This window comes from Mesocricetus auratus, unplaced genomic scaffold (assembly GCF_017639785.1).
Source record: "Mesocricetus auratus isolate SY011 unplaced genomic scaffold, BCM_Maur_2.0 Super-Scaffold_100676, whole genome shotgun sequence".
NCBI lineage: Eukaryota > Metazoa > Chordata > Mammalia > Rodentia > Cricetidae > Mesocricetus > Mesocricetus auratus.
The window spans coordinates 114,252,503-114,262,460 of NW_024429266.1; the positions used below are offsets into that span (position 1 = coordinate 114,252,503).

The window sequence follows — 9,958 nt, forward strand, 5'->3', positions numbered from 1 at the left end:
ATGAGGCCTCCCATTGGGGATTATCAAAGTCTGTCACATTATTTGGGGCAGGGCCTAGGCCTTCCCCCCATGTATCTAGGCTGGGAGAGTATCCCTCCATAGGGGATGGGATTCCAAAGCCCATTTGTGCACTAGGGATAAATACTGGTGCCACTGCCAGTGGCCCCATTGACTGCCCAAGCCCCCCAACTAACACCCATGTTCAGGGGGCCTGGTTTGGTCCTATACTGGCTTCCCAGCTGACAGACTAGGGTCTGTGTGCTCCCACTTGCTCAGGTCAGCTGTTTCTGTGGGTTTTCCCAGCATGGTCTTGACCCCTGTGCTCATCACTCCTCCCTCTCTACAACTGAATTCCAGGAGTTCAGCTCCGCTTCTGTTTCCATCAGCTACTGATGAAGTCTCTAGGATGGCATTTAAGGTAGTCATCAATCTCATTATAGGGGAAGGACATTTAAGGTGGGATCTCCACTATTGCTTAGATTCTTATTTGGGGTCATCCTTGTGGATCCCTGGACATTTCCCTACTGCCAGATTTCTCTTTAAACCTATAATGGCTCCCTGTATTCTGGTATCTCTTTTCTTGCTCCCTTTTCTATTCCTCTCTTGCCTCGATCTTTCTGCTGCCTCATGTTCTCCTCTGCCCCTCCCCTTCTTCCTACCTCCCTCCCCCCTAATTTGCTCAGGAAATCTTGTCTCTTTCCCCATCTCCAGCTGCCGATGTATGCCTCTCTTAGGGTCCTCCTCACTTCTTATCTTCTCTGGGGCTGTGAATTGTAGGTTGATTATCCTTTGCTCTATGCCTAATATCCACTTATGAGTGAGTACATACCATGTTTGTCTTTCTAGGTTACCTCATTCAGGATGGTTTCTTCTAGTTTCATCCATTTGCCTGCGAATTTCAAGATTTCATCGCTTTTTCCCCACTGAGTAGTAAGTACTCCATTGTGTAAATATAACACATTTTCTCTATCCACTCTTCAGTTGACGGGCATCTAGGTTGCTTCCATGTTCTGGCTATTACAAATAATGCTGCGATGAAAATAGTTGAAATTATTTTCAAATGAAGATTTAATGCACTGTTGAGCCTTTTAAAATCACCCGTCCCTCATTTTGGCCCATACCAAGTCTTACAAATTGCATTCTCTACCTTTGTTTTTTTCAAGTCTAATTACAACTAAAATTTTGCAGATACTAATTCTTGGAGGAAATTTAGCTGAATTACAAATTTGATTTTCCTTCAATTTATCATTTTTAGCATGTCTCATAAGCTATTACCCCGTGTTTTTTTGTCTGTTTCACTACTTAGCTTTGATGTTGTTGCCTTTACAACATTCATTATGAGCCCGGCAATTTTAGCACCAAGAGCAGAGACCTTTGGTAGAACAGAGACATTGGGTCCAGCCACAAGGTAGGATTAACACCCAGATGACAGACGGTGTGGTCTAGATATATCAGTGGGGAGACATCCATTTGCATAGCATATCTTGGATAATACGCAAGCTCCTACTAAATGAATTACTGGGGCACAGTCCTTGTGAACCAGGACAAGATACACACATTCAGCAGTAGCAGTCATTCTTCTTCTGAAATAGGGCATGCAGAGTACAGAATTGGTGTGGCAGGCAAGGATTTCAGCTGTCCCCGACACACTGGCATGGGAGGGACACACATCTTCCCCACTGAAAAGGGAGCCCAAGACAGAGCTAACAGTGGAAACTCTGTTTTGTTTTGTTCCTGTTTTTTGTTTGTTTTTGAGACATAGTCAATGCCACTTATCGTAGATTAGAATCAAACTTACTCCACAGTTCATGCTAGATCTCTCTCCTGACCCTCCCGCCTCAGTGCTCTGAGTTTGACATGCAAGCTAAGTCCTGGGTCTACCCAGATGAGCCCACTGAGAGGGGAGGGGATGTCTGAGGAAATTCAACATTAGTGATCACACAGAGGAGGGGTCTCAGAGAGGGGCTGTGAAGACAGAAGCAGAGGGGGTGGAGGACTGGGCACCAGGGAGCACAGGAAATAGGGGTCAGGAAGGTGTAGAGGCTGGCAGCATCAGAGCTGTGGAGACATTCAGAAGGAGGGGTTGAGCAGTAGCCAGTGGATTCGTCATAATTGGTCACGCCTCTCGGCCCAGAAATCTCGATTTCACAAATCTCTCCTGAAGGAGACCAATATGGTGTAATGTTTATATCAAAGTGCTTTTCTTCATGTTCTCATTGAAAGTGTATAATGATAATAATAATAATGATGATGATAATAATAATAATCAGAAACCCAAGTGCTCAACCTTCCAAAGTATTTTAAAACCATTTTATCACAGCAACTTAAATTATACTTTTGAAAACTATTTAATGGCACGAGATAGAGATAGATACATAAAAACAGTAACGGCACTCTGAGAGCTGGGATTATGAATGGTTTTGCACTTTTTCCCTTATACTTGTCTGTGTCTTCTACATTTTTCTAATGAGCATATTTACTTTTGCAGTCCAGAGGAAGCAGTATTTAGGTAACATTTCCCCCTGAAGTGGTTAAAGGGTACACCCTTGTTGACCAGGCACACTTGGCATTCATCAGGGTCTTTCTGACAGGATAAAAATAGAACCCAAGCCACCAAATAAAGGATGGGTTCCAAGAAATGAGTGACAGCTCACATAGTAGGTGATTTCTGAGGTTTGCCGGAAGAGAACGGCTGCTGGGATCTTTTGTGGGGTTTGCGTCCCTGTGTGTCCTTGTCTTATGTCTATGTGAGGAGGGTCTTGCTAACCGTCCTGCAGGGTGAGGGGCAGTTCCCACACCCACTTCAGCTCTCACTTATGCCTGAAATCTTCCTGCTTTGCTTTGCTTCAAGACACAAACAAGAGATCTTGCTCCTGGGCATCAGAAACGCAGCAGTGTGAGGAAGTCAAGCCTTATCGGTCAAAGTTGGTGTTCAGGAAGTACAGCCCAGGCATTCAGAATTGGGGGAGGTGTGCTGGAGATGAGAAATGGTCCCTTGTATTGTTACAGCATAATGATGAATTGGCTTTGCTTTTCCAAAACCAGCTCAAGCGCCTCTGTTCACCCCTATTATCTACCGTGGTCTCCGAAGGCGCATTACCATATTAATTCATTGTGTTGCACAATTTGGTCAACTAAATGAGCTTACCTTTTGCCCTCTTAATGGCATTGCTTTTAATGTTGGCTTCATGGGATACATTTAACAAAACAGATGTGTCAAGGAAATGTATTTAAACTCAATTTGGTTTTAAAATGTCTAGTGGTCTCTCTAATGATCCAGGTACAAAAAAAAAACGTGTTACAGGCAACAAGCACACCGTGATGAATGTAGAGGGTAAATGATGGAACATCCCTAGTGCCCAGTGTGATCAGACGCATTCTGCAGGGAAAGTCAGCACTCAAATGCCCCGTTCCCATAGCTGAAGTCTAAGCCGTCCTTTGAAAAAAAAAAAAAAAAAAAAGTATCATGTATTGTTTAGAGGAGACGGCTTGAATGTGAGACCAAGATTTAACCGTGTCATAAACACTGCCATCCACTGACTTAGTGAGACAGCTTGAAGAAAGAAATATGCGATAATGCTATGAGTGCTGAGTGAACCAGGGCATTCACTCCCCTGTGTAATTGGAGCCTCTCGGAAACGAGAAAACTGGGTTGAGTGTCTTCCGTGCTTGGGTCACGATTTTTGTTTCATCAGTTTATTAGCTGACTGATCATGGCAGAATGCATGTATGTAGGGTTCAGTCTCCTTGTTTGTAAAGTGGAGACAATGGTACAACTAGTGTGAAGTCTTGGAATCAAATGGAGACAGTGACTTGCAAGTAGTGGCATTTCATTAAGTACATCTACACATATCCTTGTTACATTATTTAGTAGTATATATTATAATAATATATACAATAGTTAATATAGATATATGGTCTCTATCAAAAATTTATTACCTTTTGATAATTGCTTGCTTTCCTTGAAGTAAATACAAATATTCTGTGCCTTATGTGGCTTTGGGTTAGCCTCTGACATTCGAAATAGACCAGTCACTAAGATGCCCATTTGATCATTTCTCCCAGTGTGATGGTCAGATGAGCTGCTGGCCAGTAAGGCAGTTCTAGCAACTAGCCTGTTCTCAAGAGCAGCCAAGAGCATTGGTCTGGGCTTGGCATTTGATCCAGTGGCTGCACACTCACAGCTAAATGCCTGTGCTCTGCAAAACTGCTGAAATCAATGCAGGCATTTTTGGATGACATAATCCAAGAGTTTTGCTTCAAAGTATTTGTTCTAGATGTACACTGCACATGTAGAAAATTCCTCATTCACAAGCATACTCATTAAAATATTTTATAACAAGAAGACATTAAATATAAATGTCAGTGATTGAGTCCATTATGATCTATCTATATACAAGTGCAAAATTATGGGGCCAGTATAAGCAGCTGTTTGTATTGATTTATGCAGGATGATCTCAAAAAATTGTTGCATGTAAAAAGAAATTAAAAATAGAGTAGAATCTACAGAATGGGCATACCTCTCTGGGTGGTGCCATTTCATAGACAACATGGTGCAAGTCCTCACTATTGCAAGTAAAATGCACGGGAAGTCATTGATGTAGGCTGAGCTTCTATACTAGGCCCCGATAGACCAAATGGAATCAGTCAAAGTAAGATTCCATGTTAACAAACTGTTTACTAAGCCTCCAGAGAGCTGGGGGAGGGTATCTGAAACTGCAAAACCAGCATTGGGAACCTCACCACAGTTTTGTGCAACTCTCCAAGGAGAGGGAGTTCTTCAGTGTGGGAAAGGAAGGTCACCCTGATGTCTACTGAGACCTCTGAGCACTTCGAGTCAGCGATGGTGACAATTCAACCCAGGAGAGAGCAGCCTGGGCCTGTGACACTGCCTCTGGCTATGTTTGTTCTTCATCCGAGAGAGGACTTTTTGACATTCTCCACTCCGACACCAGGTTTTTATATAACTTCAGTGGAGAATAAGACTATGTCCATTCTGAATTTCTCTTATAGACCGCAACAGCATGTAGTAGTTTATGTTACATTTTGTAGAACTTTGTGTCTGTCTACATGGTCTTCTGAATTAAGTGTTTGGATTGCTGAATATGCTGAATATAGTTTTTTTTTAAAAGACCATAGTCAATAAGGAAGACATGTTTTAGGTCCTTCCATTTTGCTTTATCTATATTTCCCCAGAGTCTGTTATAAGTCCTTGATATAGCTGCAATCTGTAAATGCCAGCCCTGCCCCCACTTTCAACAATGCCATTCATCCAAGAATCCCAAAGCGTTTTTTAATAACGGACTCATTAATCCTCATAACACTCCTTCATTTGACACATGTAACTCTCACTACATGATATGTTGCTACTTACTCTGGATTTAATTTAACAGATTTCCCCCTGCCATGGCTAGTCATTTACATTGACCTCATTTTGGCTGAGTTATCACTCAGCTTTGAGCCAGTTTGAATGGCCTTATTCCAAAATGACATCTTCTGGCAGATAGAAGGAAACTGAAGAAGCAATTATAGTTTTTTTTTTTAAAGAAGAGATTTCAGCAATAAATGACCCTATAAATAAACAACTGGATTTTAATCATGGGTGAAGAGAGTGACACTGTTAGCCTTTTTATAAAAACGTTAAATTGAGTGAATTTCACAACTCACGGGCAGGAGGAAGAGGAGACTTTAGCTGAGACTAAGACAGACCAAGAATAACAGGAACTTAACCTCAGGTTTCCATCCCACATTTCTCTTTCTCTTTCATCCTTTTGACACCTGTCTTTTCTGAGTTGGGACACCAAGAGCATTTCCTGGAGTCTCAGACAGAAGCAGTAGAGCTTAAGCTGGGAGTGCGATGAGATCTGGTGTTCGAGAAAGCCTGGCTGGTACGATGCGTTTTGGAGATAGGCTGAAGTAGCTTTTGATTCAGGAAAGCAGACAGGGAACGAACCGGTGCAAGCCGGAGCTGCCGAGCAAGCAGGAACGCAAGGGCTAAGGAAGCTTCGGGGTGCGGCTGAAGAACGAGCGTGCTCGCCTTGGGACTTTTACCGCTGCCCAGGGCCGGTATTCGTTCTCCCATCGCTTGTGAGTGTACGCCACTGCAAACCAAGTGTCTCACAGGCTGACTCTTCCCTGTGGCTTCCGCTATCACCTCTCTATGAATAAACCTCAGAGCTCTTCTTAGGACCTCCACCTCTTGCTAAAACAACGCGTCTCAGCCCTATCGACCCTTTCATAAGGGTCATGAGGTTTCTGGTATAAATCAGTTAGATGCATAATTGCAAAATCATGATGGCTTAATCATAAAAAGCGAAATAATACAGCATGCATTTCAGTCTGCGCATCCTTTCACGCAGCCGCAGTAGAAGACCAAGTGGAGTGTGGAATGCTTACGCCACATCCACTAAACAACAGGGCTGAGACACGTACACTACTTGCTACTACTTGCCACTACTGCTTGCTACTGCTAGTGTGAGTTCCTGGAGTGATCAATGACACTTGCTCATGTTTTCAACTGAGTAGCACAGAATCTATCATTATCTCACAATTCATTTTATTTCTTTAAGTTCATACATACAGTACAACACTCTAAAGTTCTTTGTGTTTTCCTGTAGAATAGAGTTAGGTCCTACACTTAGAAAATTAGATTTTTTTTCTTGTACCAGAAAAAAAATCTCTTCTATAAAGTGGTGATTTGTTGAAGAGAGTAGTTTTTCCCCTAATTTTGCAAATCTCTATGATATCTGTCATAATTGAAGACAACCAGATTCTCACACACTAGGTATTTATGTTATATTGTTATGTGATTTTTTTTGCCAGAAGTGTTTGAAGAAAATCAAGCTGCACACAGAACAATGGTTGGAACAGGCCAGAGTATGTGAGTACCTGGTTTTTAGATAATTGCAGACATTTTTCTTTGACAAGACATAAAACTTATCAATTCACGAGTGCTTTATTACCAGTGTTAATTGGAAACATACCATTGAACACCACTGTTACAAGGAAGCCCACTGTTTTGTCTTGTGTATAGACTAGTTCTTTCGCCATGAAGGAGTTTATAATGGGCATTACTTATTTATAGACTGGCTTGCTAAGGGACACAGGCTTCTCAATGTTGACACATTGTACTCCATATCAATATGACATTTGTCAGTATTGCTGCTGATTTCATCAGAGAGGGCTTTTAATGCTGAAGATGCTGCCAGTACAATTAGTTGCTTCCTTGTACATAATTTCTTGGAAATGAAAAAAAATGCTTTTGAAGAAATGATCTTTAAGATGTTCATCTGAAGAGTAATCATAGCCTATCTGTCAGTCATTTAATCGGGTAAAAATGGCGTTCCAAGAAAAGAGGCCTGCTGAGCTTGAAAATCAAAGCCATATTTCTAGACACAACGTTCAGCACTTTAAAAGGTGTGTTTCCGAGAGCTAGGAATTAGTGCAGTCTGCATTTTAATGCTTCATGGAGGGTGTGTTTTAAGTGAAGCTGGAATTTCGTGGTGTTTTGTTTGTCCAGCTGAGATAAACAGCAGTAAAACTGCGCTGTGGTGCAGTAGCCACTGCAATTGCCACCCCAGCTCCAGCATTTCCCCTGGTGGCTTCAATGGAAAAGGAAAGTGGCATCATGGTGCTGCGAGAGAGTGCTGTTGGCCTTGAGTCACTCCTGAAAGGGCCCCAGGGACCTCTCGAGGCCTGTAGTCCCTGCTTAAGAGAGTTCTGCGTGAATGTGTGGAGGAGCATTTGCTGTGAAAGTCCTTGTAGCCTTTGCCCTCTACTGACTGCATATGCACACACACGTGCACACACACATGCACATACACACACACACACACACACATGCACTCGCACACAACCCTCTGTCTCTCATCTCTAGTGTCAATACTACTCTCCAGTCATCATTTTTTAATCAGGGATGACCGTTTATCTGTATGGCTATAGTGTAACTTTTGTTATGATTCTATACTGTGTAATAATCAGTTTAGGGCATTTAGGTTTCCATCGTCTTATCATTTGTCATTTCTTTGTCATGAGAACATTCAAATACTCTTCTAACTATTTTTAATTATGTAATGCAACAATGTTGACAATAATAATCCCTCTGTGTAATAGTAGGTCACCTGCAGTCATTTTGACAACAAAAATGTCCTTTTTAATCCTTTATGTGCCTGTGGGTACTGATGTGACCCTTTGAGATATTCTTCTCCAGAGGTCCTTACCATGCTACCAACTTGAGTAGGAAGCCTTCCCCACATGGGCCAGCCTGCCCTTGGCCGTGTGAACCTGTTCTCTATCCTGGAGAGATGCAGAGTGTGTGTGTGTGTGTGTGTGTGTGTGTGTAGAGAGAGAGAGAGAGAGAGAGAGAGAGAGAGAGAGAGAGAGAGAGAGAGAGAGAGAGAGAGAGAGAGAGAGAGAGAGAGAGAGAGAGATCAAGTCATGAGGAAAATGTCTTCTCGCTGTTTGTAAGACCACGGCAGGGCAAGATGAGCCCAGGTCTGGGATGCAAACGCTCTGTCCTTCCTTTCTCCTCATGACTGAGCCTCCACTCTCCACTTCTCAGCTTCAGACCCCTGCTTCAGATTCTCCACGTTTACACCGTGGTTTAGTTTTGTTCCTTCTAACCTCTAGCTTGAGTCACTTCAGTTTGACTTACTGCCTTTTCCCCAGGAATCCTGACTACCGGATTTTCTTCCACCCATTTGGAACACTTTCTGTGTCCTAAAGTTATGGACTGGGGCAGGTCGCCCCACAAAAAGGGAATCGGAATACAAACACTTGCTGGGGGTGGGCACAGAAGGATGGCTGGCTGGGGTGGAGGTGGGGGAAGGCAGAGAGAGACATTTGCCCTGTGACTTGGGGAAGAGGCTGTTTCAGGTATTTCCTTCCTTTTTATCTTGTCTCAGTTTATTTTTAGACACAACATTCTGAAGTCAACACAGTTACCTCCTTTTAGCAGGAAGACATGGAGACTCAGGGACCACTGGTCACTAGGTTGTGCAAGGTCACATGGTCTGTTAGTGAGAACTGAAAAATGAACTCTGGTTGCCTGTCTCCAAAGTCCCTTTGTATCTCTCCAGGAAGGCATCAGCAAGGATGTTGGGGAAGGCTGAGATCCCAGCCAGGCCTGGAAGTAGGGTGAATTCAACTTGACTCCTGGCTGAAAGATGGAACGTGTGTTAAACAACGAATCCAAATGGGTGCATAAGAGGTTCTAGCTTGGTCCCAGGACCAGTGCCAAGCAAGCTACATTCAGAAGGGAGGCAAGGCTAGCTGAGTTTGGGCTCAAGTTTTTGTTCTGCCTGGTACCTTACCTGTTTAGCCCCAAATAAACATGCAGAGGCTTATATTAATTATAAACCATTTGACTGATGGCTCAGGCTTCTTATTATGCTAGTTCTCTCTTAATTATTAACCCATTTCTATTAATCTAAGTATTTCCACTTGGTCTTGGTTCACAGAAGAATGCCTGGACCTGTTACTTCTTCAGTGGCTTACATGGTATCTTCCTCTCAACCTCTCTCTGGGTCCCCTCCCCAGAATTCTCCTCATCTGGTGGCCTTGCCTATATTTTTTTGCCTGCCTTCTGGCCAATCAGGTTTTATTCATCAACAAATGAGAGAAACATATGTACAGAAGGACATCTCCCCATCAACTGAGGATATCTGGACTTTCGGATCTCCCATTTTTTCCTGTTTTTATAGAAACTGACTCTGTTTTCCTTAATTTGCTAAGGATACTCTTGGAGAAATGACACTGGGTCCTTGCACTGAGGGGAGATGGGGCTATTTCCACACCTTGCTGGCCCCAGAGAAGTCTCAGCAGATCCTTGGAGGCCCGCATGATAGGCACCAACAGTAGCTTCAGTGCTGGATCCCAAGGCAGACCCACACAGAAGACTAGTCAGGAGGATGGTTAGTCCACACCGACTGCTTGGTCCCACTGTGATGTCCCTCAGAGT

General features: G+C 43.1%; 1 long non-coding RNA gene across 1 annotated transcript; it reads left to right on the forward strand.

Moving 5' to 3' along the window:
* The first annotated feature begins 895 nt into the window (after positions 1–895).
* Positions 896–9,357, forward strand: LOC121137044. Its single transcript, XR_005874251.1, has 3 exons — positions 896–930; positions 6,823–6,880; positions 9,078–9,357. It is a non-coding gene; the product is annotated as an uncharacterized LOC121137044 (long non-coding RNA).
* The last annotated feature ends 601 nt before the right edge of the window (positions 9,358–9,958 follow it).